This window comes from Gadus chalcogrammus, chromosome 9 (genome assembly GCF_026213295.1).
Source record: "Gadus chalcogrammus isolate NIFS_2021 chromosome 9, NIFS_Gcha_1.0, whole genome shotgun sequence".
NCBI lineage: Eukaryota > Metazoa > Chordata > Actinopteri > Gadiformes > Gadidae > Gadus > Gadus chalcogrammus.
Genome location: NC_079420.1, coordinates 5,096,667 through 5,119,461, shown reverse-complemented (window position 1 = coordinate 5,119,461; position 22,795 = coordinate 5,096,667). Strand labels below are relative to the sequence as shown.

The window sequence follows — 22,795 nt, the reverse complement described above, 5'->3', positions numbered from 1 at the left end:
AAGGACTGGCGGCCTTAAGCTCGCTCACACGCACGCACGCACGCGCGCGCGCGCGCACACGCACACACACACACACACACACACACACACACACACACACACCCACACACGGGGGTTTTAAATCACTTTCATGTAGACTAGAAAAAATGAAGCGTGTGAAATCACTCAAATGAACAGTTCCCATACTAGCAGTGGCAAAGCAATGGTTGCAGCAAGCGACCAGTATTCTGATTATGTGTGTCTGACTAAGTATGCTGGCTCTTTTGTCGAACACACGTATAAGGCACTATTAAATACGACCAAAGTAAACGCTAGGATTCGTCCAGCTTCTAAAAGTCCCTGCAGCTCTTTCCAGGAAAGCCTCTAGCAGCTGACTTGGTGTGATCCGCTAGAGTGTGACCATCTACGGCTACGGGGCCGCTGTTTCTGGCCCGGCCGGCCGGGGCGGGTTGAGGAGTGACGGTAAAGAGGTTGTCGGGGGAAGGGGGTTCGAAGAGATGACGCCAGCAATCGACCATGTGATCAAAGTGCCACTACATCTTCGACAGCCTCATCATCATCCTAGTCGCGGAAATGGAACCACCTCCCCCCCACACACCACACACACACACTCTCACTCCAAACAGCCGAGAGCAAAACAAACAAAACGACAAACGATCGCAGCCGAAGCGATCGATACAGAGAAGTATGGGAAGTGGGAAGCGGAGACGACAGGAAGGGCGACCGGGCTGCTACTTCCTGTCGGGATGCACAGGTGGGACGTGAAAGAGCTGACTCCATCTTTCAACAGCGCTTTGTGGTTAAAAAAAAAAGTCAGGAGCAGCACATTGTATCCGGATAACCGCTTCTCGTTGCACTCCTCCTCCTCATCTTCCCTCCTCTTCCTCCCTCCTTTCCGTCGCTCCCATTTTCCTCCGCCTTTCCTCTTCTTACCGTCCGCGACGCCAAACTTCAGCATTGCTGCCCCGAAGCGGATCCATTCTATGATTCACTCTACCTCTTCTACCTCTCCATTCTACCTCTTCTCCCCCTCCTCCCCTCTCCTTCTCCTGCCTCTCCTTCCCCTCTCTCCTCCTCCTCCCCCCTTCATTCTCCTGCCTCTCCTTCTCCCTCCTTCTCATCCCCCTCTCCTTCCCCCCCTCCTCCTCCTCCTCCCCCTTCCTTCTCCTGCCTCTGCCTCTCCTTCTCCTCCTCCTCCTCTTTCCTTCACCTCCTCCCTCCTTCTCATCCCCCTCTCTTCAACTCCTACTACTCCTCCCCTCTCCTCCTCCCCTCTCCTCCTCCTTCTTCCTTCTCCTTCTCCTCCTCCTCCCCCCCCTCCTTCTCATCCCCCTCTCTTCAACTCCTACTACTCCGCCCCTCTCCTTTCCCCTCCTCCTCCCCTTCCTCCTCCACGCTCGCTGAGCTACACGCGTGTGAAATTGATCCTGGCGGCGGGTATAATTAAATCAACGCTACCAAAAAAATAAAAAAGGTGAAACAACAGAGAGAGAATTTCAGCAGGCGCTAGAGGTGAAAACGCTGCTGCTCTCTGCATGGGCCCTGGCCCATTTATGATCATCAAAGTTATTGCTACTTTATGTAAACAATTTGCATATGCCTAGATATGAATGCTGTGGTGCTTTCATCCCCACCGGGAAAGGTCCCTTCTTTACCCAGATAATACGGTCCAGAATAGTGGAGTTACAAGAGTGGTCAACTCCCAGCCAGAAAGGACTGTTCAAATTTGTACCTGTACGCATATCACAAACCTCCTTCCTGCTCCCAATCCCATGTGTCGACTAATTACACGTATTCACTGTTAGTCATGTCAACAAAACCCTCAGCTCGATGACTCAATAAGATTAAATACTAACGACTGAATCATAAGCTCCACAGCCCTACAGATGAACCCTCTGGCTTCCTGTGAATAAGCAAAGCCCCACAAATAGCCACAGAGTCAAACACAACCAGTAGGAATTCACAACACATCACACACACACAGCGACCCTGTGTTCCCACCATCAATAAGGAGCAGAAAGACAATTGGAGACAACAAGTCTGCAGACAGGAGAAACCCAAACAGAGCCGAGGTGTCCTGGTCCGAGGACAGAGGCCTAGGCCACGCAGCCGGCCCTGGGTCGGGAGCAGGAAGGAGCGCACCTCCGCAGACAAAACACGGCCAGGGGGGAAGCCCAGGTTGAGGAGGAAAAGGAACGCTTTTTGTCTCTGGCTGTACAAAGGTTGAGCGAAACTATAGCATGGGTTCTGTTTCCTACAATCCTTTCCAATGTACGCTCGTGTGTGCGTGCGTACACAAGCATGCGCACACACACACACACACACACACACACACACCACACACACACACACACACACACACACACACACAGACACACACACACACACACACACACACACACACACACACACACACACACACACACCTGGGATTGACCAACACAAATTGTAGCTCTTCCCTTCGTTTCAGAGAGCCAATATATTCATATTCACCAAGCGGCCATCTTAGCTTTAAACGCTAGCAGCATTCAGTAAAGTCCCCCCACCCAGCTTGATTTAACAACCAAGTTACCCCTGGGTGAATAAGACCCATTGAGCAAGTCAGTCAAATCAGGATTATGATTACATCATAGACCACAGAAAAATTCAAACTATGTGATTAGAAATAGAAGGAAAAATAACGTTACAGCTGGACGGGTCTTGTCAGCAGACCAGTGCGATAACTATGAAGCAAATTTGGATGGAACAATGATGGATTATCTATCCATCCACCCATCCGTCAAGTGTCTAGCAAGGCATGGCACACTTAGTATGATCAACTAATATGATTTCAGAGCTTAGGTTTCCATCTTTTCTTTGGCTGAACACACACACACACACACACACACACACACACACACACACACACACACACACACACACACACACACACACACACACACACACACACACACACACACACACACACACACACACACAGTATAGAAGTCTACTGCCAACTTTGGGTTAATTGCGAAGCTGTCAGATTGCGTAAGAGGAGAAAATGAAAGACTGTTAAAGATAGATCCGTGAACATTCTGCTCAGTGTGCTGTGTGTGTGTGTGTGTGTGTGTGTGTGTGTGTGTGTGTGTGTGTGTGTGTGTGTGTGTGTGTGTGTGTGTGTGTGTGTGTGTGTGTGTGTGTGTAGGTGTAGGTGTGTTTGTGTGGTGTAGGTGTGTGTGTTCCAAAAGTGTATGCCTTGAACTGAAAAAACAAATTATAATTAATAACCCGGTTTGATTTGGTTTCTCATCATGTGGACACGCTCTACATAACATCAGCTTTGAAAAAAGCACCCTAGACACGCAAGTAATTGCAGTTGTGTTGTTAACTGACTATGATTGGTTAACACACACACGCACACGCACACACGCTAAGAAAGAGTAGGGCTGGACTCACGGTGCGATGAATCAGGAGGTACAGACGGAAGGAGCGCCCAGCAGAGACACCAGTTGCTGCTCTAGCTCCTGCGGTGTGCCTTCGTCTCTGACCTACAGAGAGTGAATCATAACAAACACAGAGATTCACAGGAGGGAGAGAGAGGGAGGTGGGGTGTGCGGGGTGGGGGGGGATCAGAACAAGAAGCAAAAGAAACAGAAGAGGGTGTTAAGTTATTTTGCCGAAGGCGACGCTGCACTTGCTCAAAGAGTGTCATTGTTCCCCGCGATGCGCTCCGGTGCACAGATCAGATCTGATGGCACGTTGGGCCAAGGCGTTGTGTTGCAAGCGTTCCTGTCGCCCGGGACAGAGACGCTGCTGTCCTGGAACAGAGACACCGGGGCCCCGGTGTGATGGTACAAACATCACCTCCGACCGACGCGGGTTTGACAATATCGTGTTAGTACTGAGTTTGTTCTGAAGAGTGCATTCATCGTCACCCCACTTGGAGGGTGTCTGATGAAATCAATGAGATCGAGATCATATTATGCATGACCTTGCCTTGGCTTATAATTATCAAGGCATCCCCTGGTTTACCCACGAGTAGTGGTCTTCTCTTTACCGCCAGGTCTTCGTAACTAGCCCATTGTTAGCCACACAGACACACGCACACACGCACGCGCCTAATCAAAAATAGCACATAGCTTCCTTGGGTTTGGGGATCATATCTTAAAAAGCAGCCCTACATTAATATTCATTAAAGGCGGATGCCTGGGATAAAATAGCAATAGTCATCTCATGAGGCCTCGGGCGGGGGGAGGGGAGAGGGGAGGGGGGAGGGACGGGGGGTAATGAGCCAATAAGCTCCGTCAACAAGATCCGTCGAAAAAGATGAGCACAGAAGGATCAAATCCGTGAACCGTGGGCGCAGCTCATCTGGTGTTGGGTACCAGAGAGGCCAGATGTAATGCAGTCTCTTTATTACGGTTGGTTGTTATTGATTCCAAAGGTGACTGCTGTGCATCTGTTGTTAGCAGTGTCCCCCATCGCGTGGCTGTGGGGTGGACAACGGTGGATTAGCCTGATACTAATACTGCTAGGCTTAGCAGGCCTTTTGAGTCTCGCTCCATTTGGCACGCACGCACACATGCCGGCACGCACGCACACACACACGCACGCACGCACGCACGCACACACCAAATGACTCAATGTGATAAATCCATCAATCATTCACTGAGCCACCAGGGTTGGGTTGGTCAAACATCCTAAGAGTAGTTCCCTATTCCAGTCGCACTGACTGACACACAACATAGGTGACCGCAAAGGAAAGAGACGGGTAGTGTAGACCTGGCGTCCATATTGGTGAGTCGGGAGGGGGGAACCTTCTAGAATATTGGGAAACTATGACCACTTCACCCAGGTAGCATATAGGATGCACTTTAAAGTGATGGGCAAAGACATTTGATTTTACACCTCGTTCCTCGTTAGTAACAATGAGATGGCATGAAATGGCATAGATTACTATGTGGAAGATCATATACCATGTTTAAAAACCAACAATAACGATTTTTGGTTCACTGTCCCTTTAAAATGTGTGAAGTCAATCAGTGGACAATCATCGTTTTAGTCTGACTCTGTGCCTGACATTATCAGAGTTCCCCTATACTCAACCACATCACTCATAGTTTCAGACACACACAGGCCCCCTAGGTGAACCCAAAAACACGGCAGAATAACATCCATTTCATCAAAATAACAACAACAACCGCAGCAGAAGCAGCTGGCTCCAAAAAGGCCGGTGTGAGCAGTCACCTCCTGTCTCTAATGGAAGTCCCAGTGATGCACGGTGCCATTTACACCGTCTGGACGGAAAGGTGCAGTTGCGTGCAGGCAGCCACACAAGGTTTGTGCTCTCCCAGCATAATAACAGTCCGGCAACTTGAACCTGCACACACTCCGCGCCAACCCCGCCTTTATTGGAGTGCCTCAGTGCCATTTTCATTTTAACACCAGACAATAACTGGTGGGGTTTGAAACAACACAACATCTATGCTGTTTACTTTGTTGCTGTGTGGTGGTTATGTTTGAGAGTGGGCCCCAGGAGTTTGTCTCGGGAGCATCAAAGGGGTGGTTGGCGGTGGTCGGCTGGTCTGTTTACTTCCTGTTTGATTGGACCATGATACAGACTGCACTGTGGCTTTGTCTTCAGGAATATCCGAGGCTGAAGTTTACTTTATTGATTTTATGCCCTCTAATTCTTGCACTTTTGGGGTTTATCTTCATGGTTGAAGGCATCTATTGTTGCTTTGAACAAATACGTGAGCTAAATAAATGTAATATAAGTAATGTAAGATACAATTTCACTAATGAATGAAACTGAATGCTCTGAAAAAAAATCTTTTTTTCAATTTCGGGGTCAGAATTGTTTTTCAAAATATGTATCACTGAAAATTATTATTTTATAAAGTATTATTTTATTTCATTATTTGAATTTTCAATTAGTTTTGTCTCTTTTTGTGACCCTCTTTTGTTAATGTTTGGATTACTATCCAATTTTGTCTTGATTGAGAGGTGATGTGAAGATATCAGAAGCATCAGGGTAGGGCTGGGTACATTTCGTTGTACGTTACTTTCTTTGAGTAAATTGTGCAGACCCATCTGGCCTGATATTTATCCCCATTAGAAGAACCGACTCGTGATACCATAAAGAGTCGATCTGACAACCCTCTAGATAAAGACATATCCATCCACATCCAAACCTTATCGATAGACAATCTCGTCCATAGGGAGTCCAATCACTTGAAATAAATGGGAGAATCGAAGAAGCACTCAGACAAATAAAGATAAGAAATAAGCTATACCCTTGAACATTGAATTGCATTGAACGGCTAATAGCCTATCAAAATGTAGATAAGCTCCAAGAGAAGCAGAACATCAGAGCCAATCACATTCTCTTAGGCTGCAGGTGGGAGTCCCACTTGAGAACGGAGGTGGAATCCGAGTTAGGAGGAGATAGATAGAGGTTCTTGTTCTTCATAATCATCCCAGACGGATCGGAATGCAAAGTGGTCAGACAATTCCAGCCTCTTAAAGCCATGCAAGCGTTTAGTACCATGAAGGCTGCTAGGTGAACAAGGCCCATGGGTTTTGGCCTTGGTTGAAACCAGAGACTATTGTTTAAGCCTCCCTCAGTATTCAGCCAGCTCTGAATTTTGGGATTTACAACTTTGGTGTAACTTCCAGATCGACTGGCGCTACCCATCTCAATGATAAAACATTTACTGGAATTGGAATGGAAAACCACTTTCTCCCTTCACATTTTGAGGACCCCCGACTTTGACAGGTTTCTTCTGACAGCTTTTTTCTAAAGCACGGCAGTATTCTTCACAACGTATTGAATGTTGCACTGAATTACTTTTTTATTATAGGGATGACGGTGGAATCCACCAAAAAGGTCCCAACAGAAATGGGAACCTTTACTGGAAGATCATATCTGAATCTTAGTGTGTGCGTGCTTGTGTGCAGAAACACACACACACACACACACCACACACACACACACACACACGCGCGCGCGCGCACACACACAAGCACATGCACAAGCACACGCAAGCACACACACACTATCAAGTTCAGCGTTCTTGCATTGTGTTCTACCATTCTCTTGTCTCCATGACAACAGTGCCCCCCCACTACCAATATGGAACAGTGGCACTATGGCTGTTTGAAACTCTATGCCAAAGTGATTGTGCCCGTGTTTCAACATCCGCATCGATACGGAAACACTGGGTGTATATCATACCTTCCAGGTATGATAATGATGAAGATTCGGTTATTGGATACACCATCGGAGATCATAACACAAGATAAGCTGCATCCCTGACAGGAAATGAGGGTGTCAAAAGATGAAGTACAGCACAGTAATAAGAATAAGAAAACTGATCTGCAAAAAATATACCGAAAATATATCCGTATTCACAATAGGAGTAGTAGTAGTAAAATATATATAAATGTGAAGAACACAGGGAGCCGTATAACCGTATGTCTAACACACACACACTGGGCTGTTCGATTATGGGAAAAATCATAATCACGATTATTTTGGTCAATATTGAAATCACGATTATTCCAACGATTCTTTTTGAGTTTGTAATCATGTTGTATTTATTCAGCATGTCTCTCTGATATTTTTTTTACAACTGATAACTTTGAAATTTTGCCTTAAAAAAATACACAAAATGGTCACAAAGAACGTTCCAATCTAAAATGATGTACAGATGTGTATCCAGCTGTTCTGCCCTTTCGATAAAACATTCGAAAAAATCGATTATTTTAATTATGTGATCATTTGACGCTAAAATCGAAATCGCGATCAAAATTCGATTAATCGCCCAGCCCTAACACCACACCACACACACAGGCAGTGGGATCAACCCAAGTAAACAGGGGTCTCGTTAACATGCAAGCCCGCCTGTTCACAACAACACATGCAGCCTAATGAGAGGCTAACACACACACACACCACACACACACACACACACACACACACACACACACACACCGCTGAAAGTCCTTCTCCTCGACACACTTCACATGGATCAACCTGATGGGGACCACATGGTTGTCTTGTAAGGTCGTACGGTTCGTTGGCAGGGCCCGGGGGTCACGGCAACCCCCGGCTCCACAGTGCGGCCCCGGACCCATCAGGCAGAACACGGTGTGCGTCACGCCCGTTTGCGTCCCGGGCTCGCCCTCTGTGATCCACACAGCGCCGCCTGTTACTGTTAAAACCCAGCAAGACCCTTCGCCAGCACAGCCGCGGGGGTGGCACAGTCGCTATGACGAGCGATGACTCGTCAATTATTCATGGTCAACGCGGAGCATGATTCGGCACGGTTACAGCTGTGTCCCGACACCTCCTTATTCATCACGACAGGCCCCGCAGGGGGTCTCTGCTAGTGGGATACTGGTCTGTGGGCTTCACACAGAATCTGCAAGAGCATCCTCTACCAATCGCCATGAGGAAGGGAAAAAAAAAAACCTTTTGCAGTTAGCCGTTCAAACCACGACTACTTTCACTGGGGTGAAGATGGAGAGGTCGATGTTGTGAAGGCTGGTTTATCCACACTAGTCACTAGACACTTACAGAATGACTCGGTCACCCTTGTCCCTCGAGCTGGCAAACGATCGCTTAATCCAGATCCGATCACGTCATCGCCGTTCTTCAGGAGACAATGCTCAAGATCACAACTTCGTCACGAGAACATTCACGTAATCACCCGCTCCACTGTCATCCTCTCTCACGAGACAGTATACAAGTTTCAGGAAGACATTGTAGTGATCAGTCACAAAACCTTCTAACCCTGTCCCCTCGAGCAATGCTGTTACCATGGTTACCACCGGTAGAGGCCTCAACTTTTTTCTCAACACAAGAAAAAAACATTTAAAAACAGTGTTGTTTGTACCGACAGCATTAATTCAAATTCGTGTAGCAAGGTTGTATTAATGACTCTTCTTACACTGATTATCTTTTGTACACAAGTTACGTTTAGGGTTTCAAATATTTAACAAGGTATCTCGTGCCATAGTCATCCCCAGGGCCTTAATTCTACCCCCCACTCCAATAATGAGCAAATATTTGCCGCGGGTCACGTTTCGGCATCCCACCACACCGAGCCAAAAGTTCTCCCCACCTACGCCTACACCTACCCAAGTCTAATCGATGTTAGCTCGGGTTGAATCCCAATCTAGATGTTAGCTACCCCCTGTAGAATATCTGGAGAACGAAGATGCCCTTGACGCCACAAGTTCCAGCCAGCAGTCGGATTGAACACTAATTGGAAGTCAGGGGCTGAAGGCAAAAGGAGTTCTGTTCACCTGCTCCCTAACCAGCCCATTTATATACGGCTGGGTAAAAACTCACACCCGCCCCCCCGGATTATCATTTCTGTCTACCCCGAGCGGTAGAGGAGCTCACATACAGGATGGCTGGGGTGCCTTCTCATGCAAACTACAGGGAACGTGCACAGAGGTTGGAACGCTGATCGAGTCTTAATTATGTTGACTCCGTTCCAAACACTGTGATGAATGTATGGCCAAGCTTTTCTTCCCTCCCAAGGGAATAAGCTGCTTTGAAATGAGAGCAAGGAAATGAGAGAGGACTAGAGAGAGCAAGAGACAGGGAGAGAGAGAGAATAGAGAGAGAGCGAGTGAGCGAGAGCGAGAGAGATCAGTCACGTGTCTTTCCATTAGTGAAAATCCCATCCCCATTTCTCTTCAGGTTCCTTTTTCCTGCACTTGGAATATTTTAGAGAAAGCCTTTTGTGAGCCGGCTCCATGGCTCCCAGAGCCTGCATGCTAAATCAGAGTCACAGGGCAGACAATGGTCTCCCCTAAGCGGATAAACCTCCTGCTTTCCACATTCGCCCCATGGCATGCAACAGAGTGTCAGCAGGGCGGTTCTTATAAAAAAATATTTTGCATCATAGGGCAGAGTACAACGCTAGTAAATTTGGCATCTGGGTAAAGGCTGGTGGAAAAATCGGATGCTATGAGAGAGACGGAGAGAAAGAATTAGAGACATGTTTGTTGGATGACCTCACACATCACACCACGGGCCTCCCCGAGACAGGGAGACGTATGACTAACACACACACACACACACACACAACTGTGGGATTCAAACAAAGTAAACAGGGGACTCGTTAACAACGGTTCACAACCACACATTCAGCCTAATTAGAGGCCAACACACACACACACCGCTAAAAGTCCCTTCCCGAGACACACTTCACACAGAGGGAAAATGATAGTCCACACACACACACACACACACACACACACACACACACACACACACACACACCACACACACACACACACACACACACACACACACACACACACACACACACACACACACACACACACACACACACACGCGTCCCGTTACTCCCTGCCCTCTGGTGATCCACGTGGGACGGGCTCCTGGTTCCTGCTCCGGTCTCCTCTTTAAGTCTGAGGCGACTGTCTGCTCCGTTTTATCCCACCATGACGGAGACTAAATAAATAGGCACACAGTCCGATGACGTCCGCTTCGTTCCAAACACCGCTGTGAATGTTTGGCCTGGCTTTGCTCCATCGCCTCTCCCGAAGGAATAAGCTCAAGTCGATGCACTCTGTCGTTGCTGCAAAGTGATGGTAGGGGATAGTGTGTGTGAGTGTGTGTGTCTGTGTGTCTGTGTGTGTGTGTGTGCGTTTGGGCGATGGAAGGTGCTAAAAGTGTACTTGACGAGTGGGGAGAGAAGGTGACATGACAAACATTCAGAGGACGATGCATGAATGACTTGGTGGATTTATTTCCTTCATCGTGATACATACATAGCTCTCCAGTGAAGCTGGCTTAGAGGAAGGATGACCGCACAGATCTATTCCAAGGCCACATTCTAGTTGGAAATGTTTGCGATAGAAAATATGTATGCACTGAATCCGTGTGACCAACAGAACCATTGATCAACTGCCATTAAGCTAACTGAAATGTATTAACGTTTAGGCAACAGTGTGAGCATCTTCCAGTATATAGTTTAACCAGGATCATCTCTTCAGGTAAAGGAAACCAATAATCAATCACTTTATTCCATGGTGGATTTGACTTTGACTCTTTGTTCCTGCATTGAGTCTAAATTTAGCCCCGCTGGTATGCGACAGCTCACTGTCGTACTGTATGGCGTGCCCTCCTCCAACTCATTTATTATACATCAAAGCTTTCAATGAGTTGCTGCCAATGACAGCTACGAAATTACTTATTAGGTCCCTCTGTATGATGCAAAGGACATTACATAATAAAATAAATCCAGAAAAATATACAGGAAGGTCACGTCCGGTATGGATGGATTTAAGGTCAACATTTCATTGTGAAAGGCACACAGGATAACTTTTTGATCAAGACATATTTTTATCTTGTACAAACCGCACATCCTAAGTCGTACTTTTGCCGAGTTTCAAATATCAATTTTCATCTACAAATATAAAGTATACATAAAGAATTTTGGCAAATCCACTATTAGGTCATTCACTTGACCTGTCACATGACCTGTAGCTAGTTTTTCCCGAAAAGCCATTTGGATATCACCTTGGTTAAACCCCTCTGCCTTTCTAATCCCAGGGCAGTGCGAGTTTGTTGATGTCTACAACATTTTTCTTTCCCCCAGTGTGCTTAGTCTTGATGGAAAACCGGATTCTAAATCAGGTAAACGCAGAGATGTCTTCCACGACCTTGGTGAGATACGGTACGTGGGTGTCAGCAAGATTGACAGTTAAGGGGGCAGGACATTGCGCTGGATAATGATGTTGCACCCCTCACTGTAAGCTACTGGGTTGGATCCCTAATGTCCATAACAGAAGATGCTTGACCCCTACCTGCTCCTATGAACCATATCTAAATTAATAGAAATTCCCTTTTCGATAAAAGTACACGCTAAATGACTGAATAGTAACTAGAAAAATGGATTATGGTTGGTGAAGGGGTTGACGGTATAAACGGTAAAGAAAGTACACCGTTGTGATTTTTCTCTATGGTGTGGATTCTGACTGTAGAAGAAGATGAAGGAGGACTGAATTTATAAGGCGCTTTTCACTCACTCAAAGACGCTTTACACTGAAGGGGGGGACCTCACTCACCACCACCAGTGTGTAGCAGCCACATGGGTGATGCACGGCAGCCAATATGCGCCAGAACGCCACACACACCAGCTTGAGGTAGAAAGTGATGGAATTAATGAGTCGGCCAGTTATACAGGAGGATGATTAGGGACCGGATTGAATGAGCCTAGTTGGGCAGTTATAGCCGGGACACCAGGGAAACCCCTACTCTTTGTGATAAGTGGATAAGGGATCTTTTATGACCTCAGTGAGTCAGGACCTCGGTTTGACGTCTCCTCAGTAAGGACGGACTGTAACATGCTGAACGGTTTAGCCCTCACAGTAACGAGGCCCAGTGGGAGGCAGCCATGCACTACCCTGTGCCTTGTCTGCCATAGAGAAGAAGAAGTTTGGCTGTTTAACTTGAGGGTCGATACTGCTTTGTTTGCAAAATGCAGAAATGGCTGAAAGTGATGCACACAGTAAGGTGAAAAAAGAAAGGCTGGTGCAACTTCCATTAATAGCTCTGGTTAAAAAGTAAGACGTGCAGATAACACGTCTGCACCTTAGGGCGACAGTGGTTGCAACGCTTGGTAAAACAGGCAATCTTTTCTATCATCTCAAATAAAAACATGTTCTGGAATTTGAGAGCATCCTCGCCAAACCATCGATCAGTATTTTTTTTACATTTATTATTATTACCAAATCTCACCAGACCCTTCTATCGCGTCTCTACGTTCACTTTGTATGGGATCGTGTCGCCCCTTCGCGTTTGGTGTGAACGCACCTTTAGATTGGTGGTTACTGACCCAATCATCTGTGTAAGACACATGCATCAAACGCCATTCTTCATTGCAGACTCCTGGCAAAGCGGGTCACTGGACGGTCCGAAGAACCGCAGCATGGACCACAACGGCATAGTACAAAGACTGAGCCAGGCTGGTAATTGGCTAGTGAGCGCAACACGACCCGGGTGTCTCTCTATAATTACGGTCGTGCATCAACCCAAGGTCTTTTTGTTGTTGTCGTCTTCAACCTGAAGAAGATTTCTTAAAACATGCTTCAAAAATTATAATTGGAAAGTTCACGCTGTGGCAATTGGGTATGGGAAACACAGGTTGTGGAATAACAATGAGTGGCCTGCAACGGGAGATCTGGACGCAGGCAAAGCAAGGGGGCGGACGATGTCGAGGTGAGAGGGGTCAGAGGTCAGAGAGATGAGGATAGGGATGAGTAGAATGTGAATGTACTGAAGGACCAGAAGAGGTGTGTTCGCCCAGTACGTTTGTGGTGTGGGTGTGTGTGTGTGTGTGAGAGAGAGTGTGCGTGTGTGTCAGTGTGTGTGTGTGTGTGTGTGTGTGTGTGTGTGTGTGTGTGTGTGTGTGTGTGTGTGTGTGTGTGTGTGTGTGTGTGTGTGTGTGTGTGTGTGTGTGTGTGTGTGTGAGACAGAGTGTAGGGGTGCCGCTGGTTCTAAGCCACCCGTTTGCCCTCAGCCAACAACAAAGAGAGCTGATCCAAGCAGCATGCGTTGGGGGGCGTGGGGCTGGGGAGGGGGGGCGTGGGGCATGATTAAAATAACACGTGTCCATCTAGCCTTTGTAGTTGCTGGGTTAGTCTGGCGTCACCAGATCTGCTGCAGTGGAGTTCCATGACTCTGAAGACCCCACGTTGACCCCAACGTGTGGCAGAGTGAGCACGTGACGCAGAACGCTCCGTCACTCAGGGTTAAACGCTAATGACCCGGAATCAGAGTTCTGTTGTGGGCGGTTATTCTAATGTTTTGACCGGACCAAGACTGGACCAGGCTCTTTAACACGATCCTCGATGACGGCGGAAGATCGATGGAACGACGGGAAAGATAGCGTCCCATGAGATACAGATATTTCAATCCGTATCATCAGTGTGCAGCTTTTACGAGGTCAATCACACAAAGTGACTGACGATACAGCGTTTGTCTCGTGAACAGGAATTCACGAGACACAATGAAAATCAACTTGCTATAATACAAATCATCACCATTCCATGTCAATTCAGATTGACGTTTTCGTTTAAAAAAGAAATGTAATGCAGGTTGATCGTTCAGATCGTCTTAATTCCTCCCCAGGGGGAAATTAGTTCCCTCTCTAAGCGTCGTCTAGGAACAGAGGGCAGCCCCGGCGAGGATAGGAGCCAGAATACAGGTCCAGGGTCCAAGCCTTCAAGCACCGTCAGGTCAAGTTTATTTCAAATAAATACCCTGAAATGACATTTTCAAGGGATTTGCAATGCTGATATCCCGCTCAATGAGAAGACGTACATAGAACGAAGGTAGCCTGCAGTATTTGGGGGCTCAAACTCGTTACCTTTCATGTGTGGAGTCCAACGACTTCCGACACCCCAATACTCTCCTGCCTCCGGCGTCCTCGTGAATCACCAGTAGAGACACGGGGGGGGGGGGGGGGGGGAGAGGGTCGTAGGGGGGGGTAAAAGAGAAGGGTTCCCCGAGCAGAGAATCCACAGGATCATTGAATCCGTGTCAGGTTCCCACAACCCCCATCGTTCCCCCGGCTGATGAGGTCTGACACTCTGCTGTAAAGAGGGTGGCTCGCAGCGGCGTCGGCCTTAGCGCTCTGCCTATTGTGGCTGTCATGGTGCATATTAGGGGGTAGGGAGAGTACGGGTAGGAGGGGTCGGTCCTAGAGAGTGCTCGCTGTGTCCAATGGCATTATGGAGGACGGTGGTGGGGGGGAGAGAGCGGGTTCTGGAGGCTGGTGCGGAGCGATAGCAGTGAGCCATCCCTATGTGGGCCACATACGCTCCCTATAGTGCACTCTCCCATTCCAAAGTCGAGTAATTGATTCCCACACTTATCAGAAGCGGCCGGGGGCCGTCTAGTCTCTCACGCGGCGCCGAGTGTGACGCACCAATGGGAAGCCGTGCGATTTGAAACGGTAGCCTACGTGGTTCATCGCTGCATCGGCGTGCAGCGATGATCGTTGTGTAATTAACGCTCAACTCTTGACGCATCAGAACATTGTTTTTATTCCATGGGAAGGCAAAGTGGGAGGCAAACAAACATTCGAGGGGGCCTTTGGCTTACTTGGGTCCCCCGAGACTTGAGTCCCGGTCCCAGCAACCCGGATCAGAGCAGAGACGGGCTGAGTCCGGTTCTGGAACCAGATGAGAACATTCTGGACCCCCCCCCCCCGCATGCAACCCAAGGCTGTTGACAGCCAGCAGTCTCTGTTCAATAGAAAGATCCCACAGCATGGCTACGGCAAGACATTGGTTGCAGTCAAGACAACGCAACTGGGAAGCAGCTTGAGATAACTTTTGACACATTGAATTTGAACGCTCGAAAAACCGATGACTTGAAAGGGGGTTATTTTTCAAATATTCAAACAATAACAGGAAGGAAAATGGACTCAATTTTGACGGTTGCTCTTCTCACGCAGAGCAGCTGTCTACGTTGGGCAGAGTCTTCTGGAGTTTCACACGGAGCCTCAAGGCCTGTTTCTTTTGCTTATTTGGGAGAAATATCTGGAAGAAAGTGGTGGAGTATTCAAAGCACTTGGCGAAGCACAAGCCGTTCCTTACATTGCTTTCTTTCTCTCCCCCTCTCTCTCTCGTTCTCTGCCTCTCTCTCCCCGACGCTCTCGACATAACACTATACTATCAGGAGACGACGGCGTGGCGTAGCTGCTCGCTGTGCCCTCGTTTTCTTCCGAGCCTCGCGGAATAATTAACAAGATCAAAGCCAACGTGAGCCTTCGCCTCGGCGCGGTCGGTGCTCGGGGAGGAGGTTGGCTCAATCCGATAATGAGGAGTCAAAATAAAGAGATATCCCCACGCTGCTTTATTGTCCCTGAAGTCGGGGACATAGCTCTGTTTAAACCAAGGCCAACGGGCTCAGGACAACCCAGGACAACCGTGGCCAACTGGTTTGTTGTGGTCAAACCAGTATTGAAACACGGACTTCAAATAGTGGAATGATTGTATTGTAGGATTTTGAGCTGCTGGATTCGTTTCTGGTGGGGAAACTGTGCGCTTAAAATTGTAAAACGGTTAGGTACTGTTTGCTGTAAAAGTGAAATTTGTGAAGTGCATGGATGTTGTCCTGGACAATGTTCAACACACATTCAGTGTTTTGGTAAAAGTAGACAATAGCTTCATGTTTTTACCTGACTATGTTTTGACGACCACTGGCACCAAGGACAATTTGGCAGTTATCCCCTAGAATGGGCTAAATACCGAAAAACATTCTGAAAGGACATTTGATACAAGGCAAGTTGATCTACTTCAATCTTTTGCCAATATTGCATTTTTCTTTCCTCTACATCAATGAGATTCATATTATAACCCATCACAAATCATACTCAATTCCACTCACATCTGCAGCTGGCAAGAGGAAATATATTCTTTAATTCAACTGTTGTTTGCTATGACATGATACTTCATAACAAGGGTCTCATCTGACAGTGAGTGCAAGTCATCTCTCCGCCTGTGGGGTGTTAACATGCATGCGAGAGTCCGACCTCTGCTCCAACCATAGAGGGTCGAGAATTTTTTTCTGCCGTGAAAAATTCCTCTGGTGCTACCGCTTCTGCGGTTAAACCGCCATACAAAAAGAGAAAATAAATAAATATATATATTTAAAAACGGAATTCCCATGGCGGTATCTTGACCTACATGTCCTTGACAGTGGTGGTGGACAGATAAACACATGTTTCCTCTTTACATAATCCTGTTAAATGTGGCAGAGCGTGTATTAGCCACAGACCTCCTCCGTTTTCTATCCAGATTGGGTTCAGTTATGTAATCAAGGTAAAAGGTTGGGAAGTCAGTTGGGGGGGGGGGGGGGGCGGGGGCGGCATTGCCAGGCAATCCACATAAATCAGGCTTGACGGATGGCAGATATCACTCATTCCACAAATAGCCTCTTGCTGGACAGAAGAACCACAGGGAGCATTAAGAAGAAGCTTTTATGCATCAGTCTTTAAGGCCTTTTGAGTATGACCGAGACCGCAAGCAAGATCTCGAAGCAATCGCGGATTGCTGCCCATTATTCACATGTCAAGATGGTATAGGGCACATTACAGCACTGGGCCAGCGAGAGTCATGCACCACTACATTCTTCTATGGAATGAAACCAGTGTTCAAAAGGCATCAGAGTAGAGTGCTGCTGAGTTCTAAACAAATATGGCACCATTATCCGTCTCTCTTTAAATGTTGGGCCTCATCTGTTTAAAGAGTTACCAAACCTCACCAGACCCTTCTCACAGACGGTGCCAAACACAGACTGTGGCTAGCTTAAATGGATGCCAGGTGATATTTTTTCACAAGCCGCATAGTTATGTTTTTACCAGAGATGCTGTAAGTGTCAAATCACCCTTTAAAAGGCTGCCAACAACATTGTTACGGCTGTTTTCAATGAAGCAATTACAATTCAGGAATAACCCTAACCCTATAAAATAAAATAGTATGCTTAAAAGGATACTCTTTAAGCATAAAGTATTCTCAAAGATATACTCTTCAAGCATACTTAAAAGTATGCTTGAAGAATCCCTTGAAGAAAACTTAAGAGGCAAAATTCTTCGTTGTGTGTCCAGAAGGGGCAGCGAGGGAGTTTTCTGGGTTAGCCTTTGCTATCAGACAGCCGCTTCCATTGACTTATGAGGTAATCCAGTAGCCTAGCTCCTGTTAATGAAAGGAATTCACTTTAATTACTTTCTGAAGATTTCCAATATGTCCCTAATGGTCCAAGTGCCAGAAACGAGTGCCAGTCTCTCAAAACACACCAGATACTTTGGCATCATTTTCTGTGCTGTGGTTATTAGACTACCTGTGATGTGCCCGTGACAAGTAGCCTTTTGCGTAGACTACCCAGCCAGACGCAGCTGATTACAGAAAAATCTAAGTGCTGAGAATACAGGAATAATTTTATTTTGAAGCTGGGTTTCCTCACTTATGACCAATTATTTTTCCTGCCTGTCTGGTGTTTTTTTTAAGATAAGACGTGGCTGAACTCAAACGGTGTGCAGATGAGCAGCAGGCTGGATAAATACCAGTAGTTATCCCACCAGGTAATCAAGCAGAGAGCGCTGATCACCCAGAACAGATAAGAGTTATAGCCAGGGCAAGAAATAAAAGCAAGGGCAAGAGCACACTTGGAAGGGCAATCATTACTAGTTCTACCAGCTATGTGATTTGTAGGGTCTTGTTCACTGTAGCCGCCAGATTCTCTCTCTCTCTCTCTCTCTCTCTCTCTCCTCCTCTCTCTCTCTCTCCCTCTCTCTCTCTCTCTCTCTCTCTCTCTCTCCCTCTCTCTCTCCACCTCTCTCTGTCCCCCTCCTCTCTCTCTCTCTCTCTCTCTCTCTCCCTCCTCTCCTCTCCCTCTCCCCTCTCCTCTCCCTCCTCTCTCTCTCTCTCTCCCATCCTCCTCCTCTCTCCTCTCTCTCTCTCTCATAATCACCAAGCCGTCCACATTAGACGTAAGAAGAAGAACACTTCTTCAAGTAGGAGCCAATCATTCATCTCCCCCAAAGACCGTGCCTACGCATTAAATCACGGATATCGTGCGACTGCACGCAAACCAAGCTGCTGTGGTCGGCCCCGCCCACCCTCCCTTTTCTGAGGGCAAAATAATAAAGCAAGATGAATATTTCACACAAGGTCACTGATCTTATTAAATCCTAACCGCGATGGAACACGCAGCCCAGCCTGCTGCGATAGCAGAGGGGCTAGAGCGCCCGGACGACGCAGATGTCTCTGGCACACTTTAATGAGTCAGAGGAAGGAGCCCGTAGTAAATATCACAGGAATTAGTTACGTGATAGCGGTTCAAGTCATAAAGTGCTCAGGGTGATGAAACGGCCCTGGCATTACTCGGGACAAAAATATGATACTAAAAGACGGCTTATGATAATTCACTCCGAGCGCATCGTTGAGCCGACGGAGCAACCACCCAGGTCGCATTTCCATTCTTGAGGAAGAGATGAAATTGTGAACAAGAAGTACAATAGATCAATGTGTTCTGTTGCCAATACATCGGTAAAAGACAGGTTTTTCATAATTTGCGGAAGACTTTTATGCAAATTCACTTCTGCCACGCTATTGTTCAACCAACTGTATGAACCGCAACTATTATAGCATAGGATGTAATTTGTTTATTAAAAAAAAAAAAGGATCCCTGGTCTCCAGAGAGAAGGTTTGAAAAAGTATTTATAAATTAAACATAACGGCTGATACCCTATGAATCTATGAATCAACAATAGAATGGTGGCTATTAAGGATGCCCTACCCTGCTTAGTGGAATTTGATTCACGCTTCAGACCATACGCTCCCAAATATATATTTTACCCATGTAAGTGCCTTGTAATAAAAGGTGTCTTTGGACTTTATGACCATATAATAACAGCAGATAATAAGCAGAGGCACACAGGTAAGAGGGTGATAGGATGAGGCATTCGCATACATTGGGGAAATTGTGTTTCAGTCCTGTTGAATATTCATCCTTTTGTTTTGAATTTAAACTCTCAGGTAGTTGGAGTAAACTGATGTAGTGCATGCTGGACCTTTTGGTTCAACAAACTACTACTCTTACCACCTAGGGCAGTATACCTTGTAGTGACTCGGGTTACATTCCCTTTCTGTTTCAAACCTCTTTCCAGTCTGACATCACTGACCCTTCCCTAAAAGCCCCAAAAAGTATATAACAAACGAAGGTAACATATATACCAAACTGCTCTTACTTCTTGCAGTGTCATAACATCAAGGTCCTATCCACTTGTGTTGTGTGTTGTTCCCAATTATGAAATCAAAACATTTCCATCCTCTACAATCACAGCGACCTCCTCACCCAGCCTTGCGGTGAGAAACCAGCATTCCGCCTGATTGTCAAGTCTGACTTGGGCTAGGGTTAGAGCACCCTCAAGAGTTCCACTAGACACTGACGCAGGCCGAATTAAACATGTCATTGAGGCCAAGATGATCCAATGGCAAAGCTTGAATTTCGAAAAATTTTCAAATGGGAAAAATATATAATAGATACATTAGATATTTCGATTTTTCTAATGAGGTAGTGTGTGTTTTGTTTAAATCTACCACTCAAGCGCCTTGTTTTGTCATTAGCACAAAAAGAGCAACATAAATAGATGACTGATTGATTGACAGGATATTAGGGTTAGTTGGTTTCACTGTCCTCAAAGAGATGCAGGGTGGGCCATTTTTCATGGCAAACTGGGGCACATTGGTCACGGGTGTGGATGGACTAATGGAGCTGTCACACGCAGACAGCCAGACCGAGATACACGATCTGTCCAGTTTGGACTTCATTTCCCCGGATAGCACACTCCAGACGAGACCCGAGGTGGCTCGTAGTAACCTCCGGTTCTGGGATGAGATTCCTAAAGTGTCATCGAGTCCACAGAAAACACAAAGGCTTTTTGATAGCTGAACTGTGACACCGGGATAACTATTTTCATACCTTACCCCATGTTGATGCATCACATACATGCTGTACGTGATGTGTTTTAACCAAAAGAGGGCATCATTGTATATCCCCAATTATAGCGCTTATCTAATAAAGTACACCACCCCCACCAAATAAGAACCACAGTTTAGAGCGAAAATGCCTTGATAGACACCTAAAAGGCATTCAGCTGGCCTACGCTCATCTCAAAACAATACATATTTTGCATGAGACCAAAATATCCGGGCTCAAGCAACCCAAAACCAGAAGCAGGAACCGAAAGTCCCGACGACCACTCGCACTCCCACACCAAAAGGTATACTCTGCGCTATCTTGAATCGATCGGTAGAGATGATTGTAGATCTTTATGGTGTAAAGTCTACAAACTGCCCATCTCTGACATTTAACCAATGTCACATAGTCTACACACTGATTTGAACACATTACATGAGAACCTTTGACAGGCGGTGAATAACACTGTTTTCATGTTTTCTCCACAGACAACAAAGGGCATTTGTCCTTCCTAGCAGTATCTACACCATTAATGATCAGCGCCGCAAACATGACAACAGCGCCCCTATCGCTAGGCAGACTTCAGAGTGCCACAGAGCTCTCTCCCTCACATGTATACAAATTGAGTCGTTAGAAAAAGTGAACGAAAAAGCGTCCGCCGTAGAGTTTGACACCCTCACGCTGCATGGATTCTATTAATAGGATGTCAGGTCCCAAGTTGGCTTACTGAAATTCATAATATTCACGGGGAGTCGGGTTACAACGCAGAGTCGCCGGCACCTTAGTGTGACAATGATTATGCATGATTAAGATTCGGAGCCCAAACAATGAATTGGTCGGTGGAGGCGCTTGGTAAGGCAAGAGGCTGCCAGGTGTTTTTAATGAGTATCTTTTCGTTCTTCCAAGTGCTAAGTCAATCCCATTAGAAATCAATCCTGGGTTCTTTTTGGGGGGTGGGGTTGTTTGTTTCGCTCCTTTGGGTTGAGTTTCCCCTTCATTAGTTTCAACAACTCAACTCGGAACACCATTGGAAGAGGATTTGCAACTCACCGATCAAGGACACAAGCCGTTCTCCTTCCCGTAAATTGAGTATTACGCTTTGGCAGCACCTGGGGAATATTAAAAGGGGAAGTGTTTTTTTTCAGTTCAACTCTCCACACTGCAACATCACATAGTTAGCATGATGGCAATCAAACAAACACTAGATAATTATTAACCTATAAAACACGTGGAAGCAAAACGAAAACCGATCCAGGAGCACAGAACAGAGCACACAACGACCGAGTTTCGTCGAGAATCGTTTTGGGGTCGACAGGTCAACAACACAATCGAAACGGCTAAATAGAGCACAAATGAAAACTAGGGTAGGTCAATTTCAGAAACCAGGCAGAGTTAGCTCAATTTTTTTAAGCAATAAAACCAGCCTTGTGGAAAAGTAGACATGTGCAATGATTGCACAAGCAGAGTAAGTGTAGGTAGCCAGGCAGGTAGGTAGACAGCTAGGTAAGTAGACAGGTAGGTAGGTAGACAGGTAAGTAGGTAGACTGAGAATTGCAACCGTTTGGTCGCATATGTTCTCAAAGTTAAATTTTTATGACCTAGAAGGATAATTGGGAACATTTTTGCAGGTGCCAGCGTTTTGCTGGTGCTCCTTACCAAGTTGGGATCACCAGGGCTACCAAGTCAAAATGTTAAGATTGAAATGATTCAATGAAATGATTATGCAGGCCTTCGTGCAGGACTGCCACTGCCACAGATACAGGGTTTGAGTAAGAGCATTTAGAAGCATTGCAATGCAAGATCTCCAAAATGGAAGATGATTACAAAGCACTCCGTAAATCACTTATAGTGAATAAATTCCCATAAAAAGACATCTTGATTTTCATTTATCAAGATGTCAGATGCTGTCCAAAAATGCACCTGTGCAGACCTTTGAGAGGGAGTGGAACGGCGCGTCAGTACCCCAGCACCACCCAGCCATGCGACCGGCCGGCTAGTCATGCAGGAGGAATGGCCTGCGAGGCTAAGCTGCTAACAGCCAGGCCGCGGCGCGGTGCGGCGCGGTGCCTGCCCGCGGGCCGTGCCGGAGCGCGGGCGCGGGCGCCGCCCTCGGCATACCACGCTCAGCAGCTGAGTCCGACGGAGACGTGCGGCAACAGGACACCACAACGCTCAGTGGACGCCACACTCCACGGCCATCCATCCCACTGCCGGCTGGAATCTACTGGGAATACTGTCGGCTCCCCAGTACGGCCCCCTGACGCGCTCTGCACTGGT

At 46.8% G+C, this 22,795-nt stretch overlaps 1 pseudogene; it reads right to left on the bottom strand.

The window, feature by feature from the left end:
* The window catches only part of LOC130389065 (inactive tyrosine-protein kinase PEAK1-like), a 76,936-nt pseudogene that overhangs the window by 35,088 nt on the left and 19,053 nt on the right, over positions 1–22,795 (bottom strand).